The sequence below is a fragment of the Camelus dromedarius genome, chromosome 21, assembly GCF_036321535.1.
Source record: "Camelus dromedarius isolate mCamDro1 chromosome 21, mCamDro1.pat, whole genome shotgun sequence".
Lineage (NCBI taxonomy): Eukaryota > Metazoa > Chordata > Mammalia > Artiodactyla > Camelidae > Camelus > Camelus dromedarius.
In genome coordinates, this window is record NC_087456.1 from 5,767,178 (window position 1) to 5,788,397 (window position 21,220).

The window sequence follows — 21,220 nt, forward strand, 5'->3', positions numbered from 1 at the left end:
GGGATTTCCCAGACTGTGCATCACAGCACTGACTCATGTCACCCGGGGGTGGGCCTCATCTATTTTGTTGACCTGGGCCAGCCTGGTAGGGGAGGGAAAACTCCCCTTAGGGTGGCTATTGCTCTCTACCTCTTCCTTTTCAACCACATTCTCAGGAGAGCCATAGCTCCCACTACCGTCCTTAGACATACTTTCCCCTACAGGAAGGGGTTCCTGAGATTCTAAATGTAGGCTCGGGTCCTTAACTGCTTTCATGCTGGTGCAGAGTGGCCTTTCCTCATGAAGCTTGTTGATATCTCCAGTGGACTGGTACAATTTTGAGTTCAGGGTATTCTGGATCTCATCTCTGTCTTTTACTGCATTTGGAGGTAGTGGGTTTTGGGAAACAGCTGCATATCCCTTCTTTTCTTCACCTAATTTCATGTGGTCTCCACCCTCATGAGAGTTATAGAGCACACCTATACTGTCACAGGAACTCTGTGAAATCCCATTGTGCTGCACCATGTCCTCTGGCATGACTTTACTGTAAGCCACATCATACAAACTCATAGTTTCCTTCAGTGTATTCGTGGGGATGCTGGTCACCCTTCCTACATCATGGTTATCACCTTCTGAGTGCATGTCTTATTTTTCATTCAAGTTTTCAGCCTGTTGAGGTTCAGTTTCAGTTTGTGTGTTTTTTCTTTGCATGTTTTCCCAGTAGCCACCATATTGTTGGAATGGTGCCATGTTATAAAACACAGGGACTATAGGTCTTCAGTTAAGATTGGTGGGCAAAGGGGATTGAGGGATGAGGAAGCCAGGATACTCACTGAGCACCACAGGATTTGTGAAACCTGCCTCAGGAATGGAGAATGGATTATAGGTGGGATTCTGGTACCAGGGACCCAGGTGAGGCTGCTGGGCCATATTGTGCTCATGAAAGAATGGTCTGGTGTTACTACCCTCAAAATTTTCACTGTTTCGAAAAGTTCATTTTCTAGGTTGCTCTAGCTCAAGGTCTGTGACTGGGAGCCTCTGTGGTGGCTCACAACCCATGCTGGTCTGACCTCGCTGACAGGAGAGCCTCTCTAGCCTTCATTTCAAAAAGATGTGATAGAACTTCAGGTTCATAGTCATTCCTTCTTCTTGGTTTCTTTTCAGATATGTTGACTTTTAATCATATTTTCAACCTTTTTATTTCTAGAAATTTATTAAATGCACTTGAAATATTTCCTGTTTGGTGTCTAGTAATTCCAGCTTTGCAGTTCTGATTTTTCTGTCATTTCTGCTGGCTCTTGCTCATGGTGCTTTGTTTCCTGGTGGTTTTGTGATTTGTTTTTTGTTTTATTTTGTTGTTTTACTATGAGTTGAAATTTTTTTTTTAAACATTCTCTTTAGGAAGTCTTTAAAGCCTAGTATGAAAATGAGTTCCTTCAAAGGGATTTGCTTTTGCTTTTTTTGGGCACCTGAGGGCATCATTGTACTAGGACTATTTTAAACCTATTACTTAGCTTTAAATTTTTTTAAGTATCCAGGTTGTAGGTGTTTGAGCTGCAAACCTACATTAAAGCTATCTTGTGGTTACAGGTTCTAGAGGATATAATCTCTTCTTCCCAACTTACACAAGATTTTGAGATGAGCAATTTTTGTTGTAGTCCCCTGGTGATCATGGTTGTGGTAGGGAAATGGATGATTTCTGATTTGCCTCACACTGAGAGTGTAACACTTTAAGGACTCAGTATTAGGCTGAGGTTGGGGGCAGAGGGAGGGAGCAGTTAGGGGAAGAAGAATCTCCTTTAAGATTCCCTGTTTCAGATGTACCTGGGTTTGGATTTCTAGCTTGCATGCCATACAAAGCTAACATAATTGAACCTTAAGCTCTTCCAGTTTAGGTAGATGTCTTCCATATGTCACTTCACTCCCACTTTAATCATATTTCATTATTCAAAATATACATTCTTTCACATTTTAAAATTTCTGAAATTAGAATGCCTCTTAAGTTGATGGCATCCTACCATCATGGTCAGCCAGGGTCAGGCATAACATAGGCAAACACATTTTTTTATGTGTGTATGAATATCAGAAGTTCATCAGAATTTGCAGGATGTACATCAGTGGCTTGGAATATAATCTTGAGGCTGATACTGGAGCATATCTTAACCCCTAGGTATCAAATGTCTGTAGAGAGAAGCTATCCTCATAGTGAATCAGACATAGTCAGCAACATTCCTGAAACATGAGCCCAAAGTAAGTTAGTATAACACAATTGCAAAGTCAAGCTTAAGAGACCAGCATCAATGGTTTTTCATTCTTTTAAGATTATTTTATGAAGTAATATATCACCAAGGTACTTGATGTCACAGAGCATTGATTGTGTAGAAAAGTAAATTAAATGGGAAGTTTGGGGCATACCTTAAGTGATTTCTTTCACTTGTATTTTATTTTTTATGTATACCTAAGAGTAATATGTGATAAAAATAGATGACTAAGTCTAAAGATCTCCTTTAGTTAATATAAAATAAAAGTTTTCAATTGTATGAAAGCATTATGTCATAGATTGACAGCATTTTTTCTTTCTTAGTAGTAAATAGAGTAATGTTATTTTGAGGGGGGTGGTAGAGTGCATGCCTAGCATGCATGAGGTCCTGGGTTCAATCGCCACTACCTAGATTAACAACAAATAAATAAATAAATAGACCTAAGTACCCCCCCCCCCCAAAAAAAACCAACAACAATAAAGTAATGGTATTTTTTTCAACAAAAGACGCCTTAGAATGCATGCAATATATTAAGTAATCTTTTATTTCTTGTCAGCTTTTGAGTACATTTGAGACTTTTAAAAATCCATTAACTTCAGCTGATTTTAATAGGTTGTTCAGCCCTCCACTGCCTAGTTTGCTATACTACCAGAAATGTAAGTCTTGTATTGCTCTTATAATCAGAAAGCATACATTATTTCCAAAAGAAATTGTTGTTTTGACAGGGCTTTTCCAAAAGGAGAGAGAAAGAGAACTATAGTAAAAGAAAGGGTTTTTTCTTTAGGATAGAGAAAACTTTGGCATGTTTGTATATTACTTACCTCCTTATTTCTAATATTTTGTGTGTATTTTCTTACTTGATTAGATTTGCCAGAGGCTTATCTGTTTCATATGTTTGCATAATCAGATTGTTTTTATTTTCTAATTAATTTTGTTTTGGTTTTAATTATTCCCATTCTTCTATTTACTTCTGGGGATTTTGTTGTTGCTTTTTATATAATCTTTTTTTTCTCTCTCTCAAGAAATACTATGATATTTAAATTATACATTTTCCTCCAAATACTGCTTTGACTTATCGCAAAGATTTAGACAAGTTGGCATTTTCTTTATTATTTTTAAAATAGGCAACTAACAAAAATTACTAGTATTTGCTATGCACTTTTATAGCGTACAGAGCACTCTCTTTACATTTTCTCTTTCTTTTTGTCCAAGTTCTTGTTTGTGGATATTTGTTTACTTTATAGGTGACTGGGGACTACTTATAAGAAAACACTTAAGCTGCTACTGTTCAATTGTGGAAAGAAAATATAGCCCATAAAATGTTTTCCTTTATTGTTTTTAATGAAAACTTTCTCCATGACCCAGAATGCTCAATTTCTATACATGAACATGGGTAGCCATTATGCTAGAATAGAAATATCTGAAATAAAATTCTGCATTATGAATATTTGAGATCTCCATGACTTTATATACTATGTTTAACTGTCATTGATGTTAGACAATTAAAATCTCCCTCTATAATTGTATTTTTATTATTTTCTCATTACAAGCCTATCATCTACATTATATATTTAGCTGCTATGTTGGTTCATATCAGTTCCTTATTATTCTATTTTAATGATTGACTAGCTTTTTTACTGAAGTATAATCAGTTTACTATGTTGTGTCAATTTCTGGTATACAGCATAATATTTCAGTCATACATATACATACATATATTTGTTTTCATATTCTTTTCCATTACAGGTTACTACAAGATACTGAATATAGCTCTCCGTGCTCTACAGTATAACTTGTTGTTTACCTGTTTTATATATAGTGGTTAGTATCTGCAAATCTCAAATTCCCAATTTATCCCTTCCCACCCTTTTCCCCATCCTAGTAACCATGAGTTTGTTTTCTATGTCTGTGAGTCTGTTTCTGTTTTGCAAATAAGTTCATTTGTGTCTTTTTTTAAATTCTACATATAAGTCATATTATATGGTATTTTTCTTTCTCTTTCTGGCTTACTTCACTTAGAATGACCATCTCTAGGTCCATCATGTTGCAGCAAATGGCATTACTTTATTCTTTTAAATGGCTGAGTAGTATTCCATTATATAAATATACCAGAGCTTCTTTATCTGTTAATCTGTTTAAGGACATCTAAGTTGTTTCCATGTCTTGGCTGTTGTAAATAGTGCTGTTATGAACATTGGGGTGCATGTATCTTTTTGAATTGAAGTTCCCTCTGAATATATGCCCAGGAGTTGGATTGTTGGATCATATGGTAAGTCTATTTTTACTTTTTTAAGGACTCTTCATACTATTTTCCTTAATGGCTACACCAAACTACTTTCCTCCCCAACACTGTAGGAGAGTTCACTTCTCTGCACATCCTCTCCAGCATTTATCATTTGTGGACTTTTTAACGATACCCATTCTGACTACTGTGAGGTGATAACTCATTGTAGTTTTGATTTGCATTTCTCTGATAATTAGCAACACTGACCATTTTTTCATGTGCCTTCTGGCCATTCGTATACCTTCTTTGGAGAATTGCTTGTTTAGGTCTTCTGTGCATCTTTGGATTGGGTTGTTTGGGTTTTTTTCTTATTAATTCATATGGGCTGTTTATATATTCTACAAATCAAGCCCTTGTCAGTCTCATCTTTAGCAAATTTTTTCTCCCATTCTGTAGGTTGTCTCTTTGGTTTGCTTATGATTTCCTTTGCTGTGCAAAAGCTTATAAGTGTAATTAGGTCCCATTTGTTTATTTTTGCTTTTATTTCTATTGCTTGGGTAGACTGCCCAAGGACAACAATGCTGAGATGTATGTCAGATAATGTTTTGCCTATGGTTTCTTCTAAGAGGTTCATAATGTCTTGTCTTATGTTTAAGTCTTTAAGCCAATTTGAGTTTATTTTTGTGTATTCTAGCTTCACTGATTTACATGCAGCTGTCCAGTGTTTCCAACACCATTTGCTGAAGAGGCTGTCTTTACTCCATTGTATGTTCTTGCCTCCTTTGTCAAAGATGAATTGACCAAAAGTTTGTGCATTTATTTCTGGGCTCTCTATTCTGTTCCATTGATCTGTATAGCTGTTTTTATACCAGTACCACACTGTTTTGATGACTGTAGCTCTGTATTACTGTCTGAAGTCTGGGAGGGTTATTCCTCCTGCTTCATTCTTTTTCTTCAGTAATGCTTTGGCAATTCTGAGTCTTTTGTGATTCCATATAAATTTTAGGATTACTTGTGTTCTGATTCTGTGAAAAATGTCCTGAGTAATTTGATAGAGATCATGTTAAATCTGTAGATTGCATTTTAACATATATTTTCAATACTGTATTTATGCCTGGGTATTTACATGAGAGAAATTAATTCCTATCTCACTTAACTCATTGTTATTTTGGATCTCTATCACAGTAGACAGACCAATGTCATGATACAGAATGCTTACTTTTTATGTATTCCACCATGTGCATACATCACCAGTTGGGCCAGGGGGAGGCGTGACCCAGGCCAGGCCAGTAATTTCTTGCCCATGATTTTCAAACTGTTAAGAGAGTCTTTGTTTACCTGCATTAAAGATATGTAGCATAGGATCACCTGGCATTTTTGTCTCTTTACAATTGTGTCTTTTGTTTGTTTTGGGGGGGGGAGTAATTAGGTTTATTTATTTAATGGAGGTACTGAGAATGGAACCCAGGGCCTTGTGCACATGCTCTGCCACTGAGTTATGCCCTCCCCACTTACAGTTGTGTCTCTACTTCCATATGGAGGAAGGCAGTAGGCGTTAAGAGAACTTGAGGAAAAGAGAAGAAAGGATAAGAACTATAGAAAGTCTGCCTTTTCAGTTGTTTTGGGGGTGGAAGGGATAAATTAGGAGGTTTGGATTAACATATACACACTACCATATATAAAATAGATAAGCAGCAAGTTCCTACTATATAGCACAGGGAACTATATTCAATATCTTGTAATAACCTGTAATGGAAAAGAATCTAAGAATATATATGTGTATATATATAACCTAATCACTTTGCTGCACTCCTGAAACTAACACATTTTAAGTTAACTACACTTCAATTAAAATAATATATTTAAAAAATAAATAAAAACAAGGTACTCATCCCCCAACTTGTCAAATCTTAACATTTGGCCATATTTGCTTTAGATTTTTTTAAATGGATTAAACATTAACATATATAGTTGAACCCACTTTGTACTCTTCATTGTAAAATCCCCTTCTTTTTCTCCCCAATGGTGTCCTTTGTGTTAGTATATATCATTGTCATGCTTGCCTTTATACATTTACTCTACACTATAATATATGCTAGTGTTTTGCCTATTTCTAAACTTTAGATGGTGTCACACTGTAAATATTATTCTGCAAATTGTTTTTTCTGTTCAAGATTATATTTTATATTTATTCATGTTGGTTTATGTAACTTGAGTACATTCATTTTAACTACTGAGTATTTTTTATTGGATGAGTATACCTACCTCAATTTATATTTATTTAGTTACCTATTGATGGGCACTTACACTGTTAGCAGTTTTCAGTGTTACATCAATGCTGCAATGAATATTCTTGTATGTTTCTCATTGTACATACACAAGTGGTTTTCTAGAGTAGATTGCTTATAACTTGGAGTAGAGAGATGTTAGTAGTATATAAGATCTTAATTCTCCACATTCTCACCACTACTTGTTTTTGTAGACTTCAAAAAAATTTTTAGCTTGATGAATATGAATGATCTAACTGTTGTTTTAATTTGCATTTCTCTTGGTAGAGCGGTTGAGTTTCTTTTCTTGTGCTTATTGACCACTTGAGTTTTCTCTTTTGCAAATTGCTCATGGTATCTTTTGCCCATTTTTCTGTTAAGCTGCTTTTAATTTTCTTATTGTGTCTTAGGAGTTCTTTACATATTTAAAATATTAGCTCTGTGGCAGTTATGGTTATTGTAATTTTATTCTTTATGAGGTGGCTTGTTTTTCACTTTATTCATGGTGTCTTGTTTGACAGAATTTTTAAGTTATAATACTGTCAAAATTATTGGTTTTTTCCCCTTAAGGTTTACGTCCAGTGTTACCAAAAAATTCTCCAACGTTCTCTTCTAAAAATGTTAAAATTTTGCTTTTTGCATTTATGTCTTTGATCTACCTGGCTTTTTCTTTTTTTACATGATATAAAATAGGGGCCTATGATAATTTTTTTCAAGTATGGGTTATTGATTATTCTAATATTAATTTTTCAATAATCTATTTTTTGCTACACAATTTTTGTTGTGTCACGTTGACCATATTTTTTGTGACTGCACCTACCTCTCTGTTTGGTTCACTGGCAGCCTTGACAATCCCTACAGTATTACTCTGGTGTTCAAGATTATGTCTTTAAAAAAAAATTATGTCTTTATTATAGGGTTGATTTTTTTTTTTTAACTTTGTTGAGTTATAGTCAGTTTACAATGTTGTGTCAATTTCTGGTGTACAGCACAATTTTTCAGTCATACATGAATATACATATATTCATTTTCATATTCTTAGGGTTGGGTTTTTTTTTTGACATCTCCATGAGTTATTTATTTTATAACTGGAAGTTTGTACCTTTTGACTCCCTCCACCCATTCTGCCCACCCCTCAACCCCCCACCTCTGGCAACCACCCATAGGTGTTGATATCTTGTAGAATAAGTCCTTCTACCTTATTCTTCATAATTCTCCTGGCCATTCTTCACTCTTTAATCTTTCATGTGATGTATAGGTTTTACGGAACAAGTTGATTAGGTTTTGTCTGGAATCTTATTGAATTCTTAGATTAATTTGGGCCTAACTTCCTTTCTTATTAACTTTTAATACAAACATAGTATGCTTTTTATTTAGTTAGTTTTATTTTATGTTTTAAAATAAAGTTTTAGAGTTTCCTCTGTAAGGATTTTTGAAGATTCTTTTTCTGTCGCTTTTTTTTAAATCCCTTGCCTGATGACAGAATCAAGTACAACAGAGGGGACCTTGGGGGTGAGTACTTGAAAAGGCTCTGAAGAATAAAAGAGAAAAAGTTCCTAAGAGCTGTCCGGTTGTGTTTTGATTCTTATGATGGCTTTGTTCTGTGTCAACGGTAGCTAAGCGAGAACTGGATTCCCCACAATTTCCTTCCTTTCAAGTTTCTTGGTTAGAATTGTCCATGAGAGAAATTTGTATGGGATTTTTCAGGTAGAAGTGACATAGTGGCCAGTTTTGTGCTGTGAAGGTCAGCGTAGGGCAAATGCAGTTATGGAGCTCACACGTCATCAGTTATCCACTGGCTCATTTTATTGGTTTGAGGACGATGCCATCTCCCACTGGAGAGCTTCCTTCATTCTCTACAAATCCCGGGCCATGTGTGTGCATAGGAAGTCTTCCTGTATGCTAAGGAAAACCAGCTTTTAGTGAGAAAGAGACACACAGTGCCATTTTGCCCTCACGGGTTGTCCTTTGTCCTTTGTCTCTCCCACATCACACCTGTCCTCCCTTTTCAATCACTGGCCTTGCTGACTGCAGTCTCAGCACCAGATGCAGAAGACACAGGTTTACACAGACTGCTTAACTGGCTTCTTTGATTGCAAAAGACCCAATCCCCATAGTCAATCTTTTATTCTAAGTCACTCCTAGTGATCATCTTCCCTGATCCCTGATCAAATTCTAACTGATATAATTCCCATTTCCACAGAGGTCCCAGAAGGCACACTGGAAAAAGAGAATGAAGGAAATGATTAATCACATAAGGCCTCTGGAGGAATGGGAGAATATCTCAGAGAATTCAGGGACAAGATACAGTTCTTTCAATGAAATGCATAAAGATTGATGCCATGGAAACTACAATGGCTAGTGTCAACTGAAATGAGTCTGAGACCTACGTCCACAGTGCTGCACGGATCCCAAATCAATGAGCAAGAGGAAATTTGGGAAGACACAGGGTTTATTGGTAATTAACTTTGTATTTATTGTTGGTAATTTATTTTAGAAGCTCCGTAGTATAATGTCCGGCACAGTATGCACACAAGCTTTTGTGGAATGAATTGAAATTAGACTGTCTATTCTTGGGAATATTCTGAGACTCACTTTTGCCGAAATACTGTTCACTTGGCCAACGAGAAATATTATTGCCCCGTCTTTGAGAGAGAAAATGGATACTTAAAGAGATGGTACAATATTGTCTCTTTTCGTGGGGAAATATGGACTGGATGATAGAATCCCTGAGTTTTGGAACAGGACATGAGTTTACTGTAGCCTCTTATTTTCCAAATGAGTTCAAGAGAAGTTAGTTGACAAAGTCAATGACAATTTTTGTGTCCGAATCATGCTCATAGGAATCTCAGTCTTTTGCTCTATTTACGAAACAAACCTCAGTCTCTTCCTTGCGAAAAACCAGTTGGGTGAATTTATTTACTGTTGATTGAAAAGTTAAACCCAAGTACTAATCAGCTTAATTTCAACTTGGTAAGAGATCTCTAGGGGCCCAGTCCTTACGTCACACAACGTATTCTTCAACAACTAAGGTAAAGACCTATGAGAAATACATACATGAAATTTTCAGGGGACATAAACTGTACTGTATTGACCTAGAGAATTAAGATTCCAAATTCTAATTAATAGGCTTTAATCTTGGGCTAACAGATAAAAATTTACAGGAGTAATTGGAAAGTCCAGTATGTACCTTAAAATATATAATAAGTATAGGAAGGGGAAAAGTTTGTTTGGTAACATTTCATGATGCAAAGGAACTTAAAAAAAAAGTTTTTATAGTCTTTGGATGCAGGAAGTTGGAGGGGCAAGATTGGTTGAGGGTGTAGATAGGGGTACAATTTAGACAAAAGCCTGAGACAAAGCTTTAAGTTATGGAATCTTAATCTTTTCCTAGAAATCAGGAGAAGTGGGTATCCCTACTATAAACTGGACCTTGCTTACTTCCAATTATTCACCTCCTCACTATATACCTCTAGTGCTCTGTCCTCCTGTGTGAAAAGAGTCTGTAGACCACCTTTCCCCTCTGATCACCTTAATTCTATCTTTCATTCAAGCGTTGCTCCAATCCCACCCATTTCTCAGCCCAATTCATAATAACCTTTCTCCTCTTCTGAACTTCTCTAGCATTTATTTATCCCAAATCCTCTACTATCTGTTAGCTCATTACTTTTATTTAATGTTGATTGTGGTGGTCATACTGGTAGCAATAGTGACAAATGGCATTGGCAGTATGTAAGGATTAGGTGAGACTAATAAAACTTTGAGGAGAGGTGACTCATTTCCAAGAAGATATAAGTAAGTGTTAACTAGAAAAGCTAAAGAATACAGTAATTTGGAAAACTATTATTCTATTGTTGCTTTGAAATTTGGCTCTTTAAAAAAAAACTGTAAAATTATCTTAGAGCACAGAGGGACAACATATAAAGAAACTGAATGCCAGGATGTTAAGGGACTTTGCCCAAGGTCACTAAATGAAAGATAAGTTTGATTCCCCAGTGTCCTGGGACCTACACTATGTCTATCAGATAAGGCTCTTAGGAGTTTATGTTGTAAGAGACAGAAACCAGTGGTGTCTGATTTAATCAGAAATGGAATTTACTTGGTCAACACGTCTCCTTAATGTGTATTTGTTAAGAGCTCACTATGTACTAGGCGCTCTTTTAGGCTCTGGGTTATAGCAGAAAACAAAGTCCCAATTCTCAAGGAATTTACATTGTAGTAATGAAGATAAACAATCAACAAATGCATAAATATATTATGTTTCAGGTGTTAAAGAAGAAAAATAAAGAGGAATGATTCAGATGTTAGTAAAGAAAAACAAAGAAGGGATCTGGCGGAGGAAAGGAGGGCTGTCTTAAGGGGGGTGGTCAAGGCAGCCTAACTGATAAAGTCAGTTTTAAGTAGAGACCTGACTGAGGGAGCAAGTCACACTGGCATCTTGGGGAAAGGCGTTCCAGGCAGAGGGAACCGCAAGGCTAAAGGTCTGGCACCAGGGGTGTGCTTGGCATTTTGAAGAAGAGCAGGGCAGCTTGTGTGGCCAAAGAGAGGGGAGATAAGATTAGAAAAGTAGCAAGCAAAGGGCTGATCATATAGACCTCAGTAAGTATTTTGTTTTTGTTTTTTGAGGGGAGTGAGGTAATTAGGTTTATTTATTCCATCATTCGTATATTATTAGTATTTGTTAATGGAGGTACTGGGGATTGAACCCAGGACCTCGTGCACGCTGAGCATGCGCTTTTCCACTGAGCTATACCCTCCCCTCCCTGGTCCTTCTACTTCTAAAGGGGGACACTGGCCCTGCTTTCTACTTAAGTTCAGTGGCAGGGAATTCCTCCAGTCTAGCAAGGGGCCTCAAAGGGTGGGAAGCCACGAACACGAGGGCTATACACCGCATCACGTCGGCGTGGGGGCTGTGGACACGTGTGGGACCGCTGGTGCAGGGAACGACTGTAACTCACGTAAGAGCTAGATGTTTTAAGGGAATTGATCTGAGAGAATTTCATTCATAACTGTGAGAGCACTTTAAACTTTTCAACAGGAAGATGAACAGTTGCATTATCATTTGATGGCAGGAAGAATCAGTAACAGACTTCCTTCTGCTGTGCCCGCGTCTCTCACCACAGCCCCAAGGCTGGGATTCTTACAGAAGCAAGGCTTCCTTTCAAGGCACCCAGGGCCCTATCGACGTATCACTTATCCTTCTTAATCACTGCAGCATCAGGGGAAAGTGAGGCCTGACAACCCTCTGATCATTGCTAAACATATCGAATGTAGTTGAAATCAAACGGTTGTACCAAAGTCACGCGTTACTGAGCAGTGGTTTAAAAACGTTTGGACCTGCTGTGAGAACCTCCTCAAAATCCCACAGACTCCTCCATGGAATTGCTTAAGGCCTTGATCAACAAATTTTGAAGACCACCAGGTAATGCAGAGAGCACCAGATGGGATTTGTCCCTGTGCCGCTGGGGTTAATTTACTGCATCACCATAAGCTTTAATCTCTGTAAACCTTAGTTTCCTTGTCTGTAAAATGGAGGGGGGGGGGGAATGCCATCTCATGATGTTATTGTGAGGATTAAATAAGAGAATATATGTAAAACCTAGCTGAAGGGTAAATAAAGTGTCCTGTGAAGTTAGAAGAACTTCTCACAGGCACGAGAACCTAGAACGCTTCGGTCCCACATCTGTGCTGCCCGGGGCACTTCTGCTGTCCGGGATGACGTGGAGGCCCGGAAGTTCACGGTGCCTTCCCTCAAGAATGTTACAACAGTGCTGATGACAGAACCCAGCTTTCAGCCTTTCCTGTCCCCACCATTTTAAACACACCATCCACTCTGTAACTTGGCTTACCGCCTTGATTTGTTACGTGGGTGTGAACTGATTGCTCCGAAGTTGAGGTGTTAACTGATGTATCCCATTGTTGTGGGGAGTCCCTCCCGGCTGCACTCAGGGGTGGCTTGCTTGTTCTTTTCACATCTGGCTGGTCCACGTGCTGGTTCCATTCCTCCCATTTGGTCCTAAAGCCTCCTCCTCAGAGACTTTCCCCCAGTGTCCCGGGTAAAAACTGATGGGCTAGAAAATTCCCACTTTTTATCCATCTCGATCTCCTCCATTCCATGGTTTGTGATTGAGTGCCCCTGGGACACCGTGCTCTGCGGCGCTGCCTCTGTTCAGGACGCACGAACTTAAAGCCCACAAGGTGCTCCGTAGGCTTTTCCAAACGTCTGTGAGCGGGACAGGGACATTTCCCCAGGGCTCCATGGTGCTTCCTCACTTTGGGTCATGCTCTCCCAGGTCACGGCCAGAAGGATGAAACTTACAGGACGTCTGAGCCCTACTGGGAGAACTGGGGCCAAGTAAGAGTTGATGGAAGCAGGACCTTCAGCGTTTGCCTGTTCACCTCAAGGGAAGGAGAGAGTGTGCTGTGGGCGTGTGAGGCAGCGGCTGAGGGTGCGGTGTCTGTATTTTGGGACTGAATGTGAGAAATCTTTTAAAATTAAGATATATCATAAATATGTGTGAAATGGCTTCTTATATGTGAATTGTTCGTTTGGAACCCCTGTAGTTCTGAGTATGTGAAATAGGGAAAAGAGGTGAAGGCAAGCTTTTTGCCTTCGTGCATTTTAAAAACACACACGCAGGGGAGGGTACAGCTTAGCGGTGGAGTGCGTGCCTAACACGCACCAGGTCCTGGGTTTTAATCCCCAGTGTCGCCATTAAAAAAAAAAAAGATTTAAATAAGTAATAAGTAAAACCTCATTACCTCGCCCCAAAAGAACATTTTTAAAATTAAAAAATAATAATAATAATTTTAAAATAAAATTAAAAACACATACCCAGAAAACCTTTTTCCTACATAATACTCCTACGTAATAACAACAGAGAACGGGTGACTTTCAGTCCCTAAAGTTCAAGGTCACTCATGGAATCCCCTTCTCTTTCCTTCTATGCAGGAAGAGATTTGCAGGAGAGGACGCTAGGGGCGGTGAATATTTTCCACTAGATTTTTGTCTTCCCATCTGTGTAATGTGTTTATTACTTAAGAAGTCACGTGTTCCTAGGTTCTGTGGATCTACAGAAGATCAGAGCCAGGGCCTGCCTTCTATGGCATTAAAATCTGAGACAGGTGGACTTATGAAGTTTCAACCTACAGCAATAGAAAAGCAAAACCAAAACAATGGTGAAATAGGAGTAAGATGTTTTCATGAACAAGATTTTAGAGTTGAGAATGAAGGAAAACTTGAGCAAAAAGTTGAGAGTTCAGTGTCCAGGAGAAGTGGTCAGCTAGCAGGTGTCCTAGAGGAGAGGGAATTACAGGATCTATTTGAATAGAATCAATTCTTTACACTTGACCAATTAATTTACTTATAGCCTAACCTGTAGCTTGTTGGGAATGAGACCCCTTTGATGGGGAGAAGTCAAGGGCTTTTAGGGCCCTGGCGGGGTGAGTAAAGACGGTTAATTAGACAGTTCTCTCCCACTCTGGCAAATCACAGCAGGACCGGATCTGTGGGGTATTGGTGGGCTCACAAGGTGCTGACTTTCCGGAGGTGGTCGCCGCTGTGTGCCGCATACCTGGGATCAGGCACTTTGAAGGTTTGTTGTCACATCACCCATCTGCAGCTGAGAGGGCACTTGCAGATCTGGGAAACAAGATAGCATCAAGGCTGGTTTCTGCAGAACCCTGAGCCCTGCAGTCAAGCGGGAGAGAGGAAGGCGAGCAGAGGGGCTGCCGCAGGAAGTGCGACCACCCGGGCAGGAGGGGCTTGTGTCCCTGCACCCTCGGAACTTGCATCCTGGTGTAGAGCAGGGAGCACAAGACTGATGCTAGTTACTCAAAGTGCAAACTGTGCCGGACCTCAGTCATCCTGAATCAACACATCATGAGGAGGCCAACCCTCAACTTTGCCCATAATAAGGGGAAAGTCCTTGGGACCCGAACCAGCTCTGGAGCTGGTATATAGAAACTACTTCTGGACCCTCCTCTTTGACTTGAATGCCTCTACACTCTTGAGTAATTCATTTCATTTATGATATCCTGTGTAATAACAATCCTATGTAACAACAAGAATAAACAAAAATTATTTACTAAGGGGGAGGGTACAGCTCAGTGGTAGATTTCATGCCTAGCATGCACAAGGTCCTGGGTTCCATCCCCAGTGCCTCCACTTAAAAAACAAATAAATAAATAAACCTAATTATCTCTCCCCACCCCCCCAAAAAAAGGGAACAAAAAGAAAACCATTAAAAACTAAAAAAAAATCATTTAAGAAACACCAGCAATATGCACAATATTATGCTAGGCCTTGTAGGAGATGCAAACAGAATTTTGCCCTCTGTATTTTCATAACTTCATACTTTCCAAAGTGCTTTCAGATCCTTGCAAGAGTTTATCCTTATAACCTTTGCTTATCCTTTCCAGGGGGCTTTAACGCTAACTTTACCTTGTTATTTCAATACCGAAATGTATTAATTGTTGAGGTTGCGTGCATTTGTGCCTATCCCTCTATCTTTGATATATGTTTAGGGATGTGCATCTTACATTAGACAATTTCTTAGAACGGGCACATTCATTTGTCAGTTGCACTAAAAGTTCCCTGGGGATTGGAACGCAGTTTCCTCTGATAGATTGAGAGCCACTGTAGAGAAAGGACTTTTTAAAACTTATTCACTTTAAAAATTTTACATATAGTAAAATTCTCTGTTCGTCAGTACAGTTCTATGAATTTTGACAAATGTATACAGTTACGTAAACACCACCACAATCAAGATATAGAAGCGTTTTATCTTCCCTCCCTACAAATCCCTTCATGTTGCTCTTTTATAATCAGTCCCCCAACTCCCATCCCCAGCTCCTGGCAACCACTGATATGGCTTCTGTCCCTATAATTTTGTTTTCTCCAGAATGTTGTCCAACTGGAATCGCACATACGTAGCCTTCTGCATGTGACCTCTTTCACTTACGTGACACATATGAGATACATCCATGTTACTGCATGTGTCCTTAGTTTGTTTCTTTTTATTGCTAAGTAATGTTCCATTCCATGGCTGTGTCATAGTTTAATTATCCTTTCACCAGTTGAAAGACATTTGGATTGTTTCCAGCTTTTCATAATTATAAATAGAACCACCAATGAACACTGATGTACAAGTTTTTGTGTGAACTATAAATTTTCATCTCTCTTGGACAAATATGTAGGAGGGGGATTGATAAGTCATATGGTAACTGTATGTTTAACTTCAAAAGAAACTGACTATGAAGTTAAAACTGCTCTAAAAATATGAAATCTTTTTTTTTAATGGAAATACTGGGGATTGAACCCAGGATCTTGTGCGTGCTAGGTATGCACTCTACTACTGAGCTATACCCTCCCCCTGCCCCACTCAACATCTTTCCATCACCCTTCCCTTGTAGGGGTTTTTCTGACAGTATGAATCCCACTTCCTCAAAGTGGAAGCCAGCCCCTCACTGTCCCAGTGTCTCTTGGAGCTATGGCACAGGCATGGAAGCAGGCTCACTGGTCAGATGCTTCCGTGAGAGATTTTGATTAAGAAGAGAGCAAGATGAGAAACCAAGAGACAGGCAGGATCAATTTTCCCACCAGGGTGGTAGCAGAGGTGCAATCATTTATTTGTAAGTGAGATCGGCCCTATTAAGTCATCCCCTGTAAACTAAGCCAGAATGGCCCTTGACGTACATCACTACAAACTCATGACCTGTATAGTTTTTTTTTCCTGTTTCTACCCCATTTTTTTCAAACTTCTAGACATGTGGGGATGGGGACGATCTTATTTCTGAGAGCTGTGTCTGGTCCAGACAGAAGACCTAGGGAAGCAGAGGGACCCTGTGGGCGCGGAGACTTCCATAGCTCTCCACGCTGAGTGCTTTGCATAGGAGGTATGGTTTTGCATAGGAAAGTTCTATGCAAAATGGGTACAATGGAGGAACAGTGAGGGCAAAGGAGCTGTTACCTCCTTAATTTTAGATAAACCGGTGTGGCTGGAGGGTAGAGAATGGAGGTGGAAGTCATTAAACTAGAGGGGTAGGTAGGCAGGAGCCAGGGCATGTTAGGTTTTATAAGGCATGTGCCTCATCCAACTTTGTGACTTGAGCCACCTGAATGTGAGCAGTGATGCCACTTACTGTGGTGGGGAGCCCTGGAGCAGAGGTTCGAAAGAAGAGATGAAAATGAGTTTGAGGTGACTTTGTGATGTCCTGTCAGTTAGACAATTGGATCTAGAAGCTCAGGAGACACAGTCGTAGGCAAATTGCTAACATGGAAAGGCACAGGGTGGGAATTCCCTGGGCCCTTTTCCTGGCTTGCTTTATATATGCCTTAGTAGAGTGCATAATGTGTTTAATAGGCATGCCTCTTAGTTACAAGAGACAGAAATCCTATTTAACTAGCTTGGAGAAAACCAAGAACTTATTAGAAGGATATTGGTATAATTTCCTAATCAAGGAAGACCAGATGAACCAAACTACAAGAAGGGCAGAAGTGCATCTAGGAACAACTGAAAAGGCAGACTTTCTATAGCTCTTCTCCTTTCTTCTCTTTTCCTCAAGTTCTCTTAATGCCTACGGCCTTCCTCCATATGGAAGTAGAGACACAATTGTAAGCGGGGAGGGCATAACTCAGTTGGAGAGTGTGTGCTTAGCGTGCACAAGGTCCTGGGTTCAATTCCCAGTACCTCCATTAAATACATAAACCTAATTACTTCCCTAAACAACAACAAAAAAAGACAGACACAATTGTAAAGAGACACAAATGCCAGGTGTTCCTATGCTACACGTCTTTAATGCAGGTAAACAAAGACTCTCTTAACAGTTTGAAAATCGTGGGCAAGAAATTACTGGCCTGGCCTGGGTCACACCTCCCCCTGGACCAGCTAAAGGTGGTGATATATGCACATGGTGGAATAAATAAAAAGTAATCATTCTGTATCACAACATTGGTCTCACTACTGTGATAGAGATCCAAAATAACAATGGGTTAAGTGAGATAGGAATTAATTTCTCTCATGTAAATACCCAGACAATATTGAAAATATATGTTAAAATGGCCATACTACCCAAAGCAATCCACAGATTTAACATGATCTCTATCAAATTACCCAGGACATTTTTCACAGAATCAGAACAAGTAATCCTAAAATTTATATGGAATCACAAAAGACTCAGAATTGCCAAAGCAATACTGAAGAAAAAGAATGAGGCTGGAGGAATAACCCTCCCAGACTTCAGACAATACTACAGAGCTACAGTCATCAAAACATCATGGTATTAGTACAAAAACAGACATAGGGATCAATGGAACAGAACAGAGAACCCAGAAATAAATGCACAAACGTTTGGTCAATTCATCTTTGACAAAGGAGGCAAGAACATACAATGGAGTAAAGAGAGTCTCTTCAGCAAATGATGTTGGAAACACTGGACAGCTGCATGTAAATCAGTGAAGCTAAAATATTCCCTCACACCATACACAAAAATAAACTCAAAATGGCTTAAAGACTTAAACATAAGACAAGACATTATGAACCTCTTAGAAGAAACCATAGGCAAAACATTATCTGACATACATCTCAGCAATGTTGTCCTTGGACAATCTACCCAAGCAATAGAAATAAAAGCAAAAATAAACAAATGGGACCTAATTACACTTACAAGCTTTTGCACAGCAAAGGAAACCATAAACAAACCAAAGAGACAACACAGAATGGGAGAAAAAATTTGCTAAAGATGAGACTGACAAGGGCTTGATTTCTAGAATATATAAACAGCCCATATGAATTAATAAGAAAAAAACCAAACAACCCAATCCAAAGATGCACAGAAGACCTAAACAAGCAATTCTCCAAAGAAGGTATACAAATGGCCAGAAGGCACATGAAAAAATGGTCAGTGTTGCTAATTATCAGAGAAATGCAAATCAAAACTACAATGAGTTATCACCTCACACCAGTCAGAATGGGTATCATTAAAAAGTCCACAAATAATAAATGCTGAAGAGGATGTGGAAGGAAGTGAACTCTCCTACACTAGTTGGGGGGGAATGTAGTTTGGTGTAGCCATTAAGGAAAGTAGTATGAAGATTCCTTAAAAAACTAAAAATAGACTTAACATATGATCCAAGAATCCAACTCCTGGGCATATATCCAGAGGGAACTTTAATTCAAAAAGACACAGGCACCCCAATGTTCATATCTGCACTATTTACAACAGCCAAGACATGGAAACAACCTAAATGTCTATCAACAGATGACTAGATAAAGAAGATGTGGTATATTTATAAAATGGAATACTACTCAGCCATAAAAATAATAAAATATATAATAAAAATAATGGTAGATGACTGGATAAAGAAGTTGGGGTATATATACAATGGAATACTACTCAGCCATAAAAAAGAATGAAATAATGCCATTTGCAACAACATGGATGGATGTGGAGAATGTCATTCTAAGTGAAGTAAGCCAGAAAGAGAAAGAAAAATACCATATGAGATCACTTATATGTGGAATCTAAAAAAAAAAAGACAAATGAACTTATTTACAAAACAGAAACAAAGTCACAGACTTAGAAAACAAACTTATGGTTTCCAGGGGAGAAGTGGGTGAGAAGGGATAAATTGGGAGTTCTAGATTTGCAGATACTAACTGATATACATAAAATAGATAAACAACATGTTTATACTTTATAGCACAGGGAAGTATATTCAATATCTTGTAGCAACTTATGGTGAAAAAGAATATGAAAATGAATATGTGTATGTTCCTATATGACTGAAGTATTGTGCTGTACACCAAAAATTGACACAACATTGCAAAGTGACCATACTTCAATAAAAATATGTTTAAAAAAATAAATAAATAGAGAATAAATAAATAAATTTAAACAGGGCCACTATGGATTGAATCAGGTCAGATTTTGTGGAGCAGAATACAGTTTTTGGAGCCTTCTTTAAGGAATATAATACAAAGGTTTACAGTACAAAATTAGGTACAGAAGTAAATATTTGTTAAATGTGAGAAAAGAAATCACAGCCAATTACTGGAGATTTGGAGTTTCAGATCCCTTTCTTCTGAGATTGCTTTAGCCAATTTGCCAGACATGCTTCCTAATTACAAAGGTTCCCTCTCCATCTAGACTTCACAACTCCCAGCAACTCCCAGCACTCATGGGGGCACAGACAAGGGAAGCTCGTGGCTTCAGGTTCATTGGCTTCATGGTACACCTACCTCTGTGCTGAGGTAAAGTTCTATTCCCTTGAACGAAGAAGAGAACAGATATCCCAGTAGCAGTCTCCCCCACTAGCTCATGCAAAACCCCAAAAGGTATTATTAGGATTTATGGATAAGGGTTTATGACGAACCATGTCAGCTTAATATTGAGAGAAACTTTTTAATGCGGTCAATAGATACAAGGGACCACATTAAAATATGTGGAATTCTTTGCCCCTGGAGGGGTAGTGCTGGTAACCATTCATGGGGATGTCTTAATGAGAATTTAAGCAACTGATTGGGCAGGGCTTATTTAGATTAGATGATGTTTTGTCTGTCAGTCATTCTTTTTTAAAAAAAAATATTTATTTATTTATTTATTTATTATTTCATTATTTTGTTTTGGCAGGGAGGAAAGGTAATTAGGTGTCTTTATTTTTTTTTTAACATTTTTTATTGATTTATAATCATTTTACAATGTTGTGTCAAATTCCAGTGTTAGGTGTCTTTATTTTTAGAGGAGGGACTGGGGATTGAACCCAGGACCTTGTGCGTGCTAAGCATGCAATCTACCACTTGAGCTATACCCTACCCTCCTTTCAAGTAAATGGTGATACATGAAAAAAGTGGCGAGTTCAACTTGTAACTCAATCACGCAAATGCTTTTTCTTGAGACAGCCATCATACTATAACAGAGAGGAACAAATATGACTCCATATTGAGTCTATTCCTTTACCTCTAACCTTTGTGCTCTGTTTCCTGTGCTTAGTCATGCTGGCTCTGCACCTTTGTGAAAGAATGTTGCCTAGAGCCTGGAATACACATAACAGTTCTTTCCTCAGGCTCTGCCTCCCAGGCTTGACCTTTAAAGCCATAATACTTTTTCATTCACATAGAGATAAAAAGTTGCAGAACAGAAAATAATTTGTCTTGTTGGAGGTTTACAGGAACATAATGACTAGACCTATGTGAACAGCTGTAAGAACAAAGAATTGTCACATTCTCTCTGGGGTCTGGCCGGCATCAAGAAGTCTGTAACAACCAGCCACACCTACTCTTCCTTTGTGTAAAAGAAGGCTGAATTCTGACTTGGGTAAACGGTTCTTTGGGACACTAGTCCACCATCTTCTCAGTCGGCTGGCTTTCTGAATAAAGTCCCTATTCCCTGCCACCATAACTCATCTCTTGATTTATTGGCCTGTCATGAAGCAAGCAGTAGGAGCTTAGACTCAGTAACAGTACTTCACTAGACAGCAGAAGTGAATT

The 21,220-nt window shown here is 38.6% G+C and overlaps 1 long non-coding RNA gene across 1 annotated transcript; it reads left to right on the forward strand.

The window, feature by feature from the left end:
* The first annotated feature begins 8,561 nt into the window (after positions 1-8,561).
* On the forward strand, positions 8,562-13,152 carry LOC135318747 (uncharacterized). The gene is made up of 3 exons (XR_010377070.1): positions 8,562-9,189; positions 11,770-12,153; positions 13,025-13,152. It is a non-coding gene; the product is annotated as an uncharacterized LOC135318747 (long non-coding RNA).
* Positions 13,153-21,220: the final 8,068 nt, after the last annotated feature.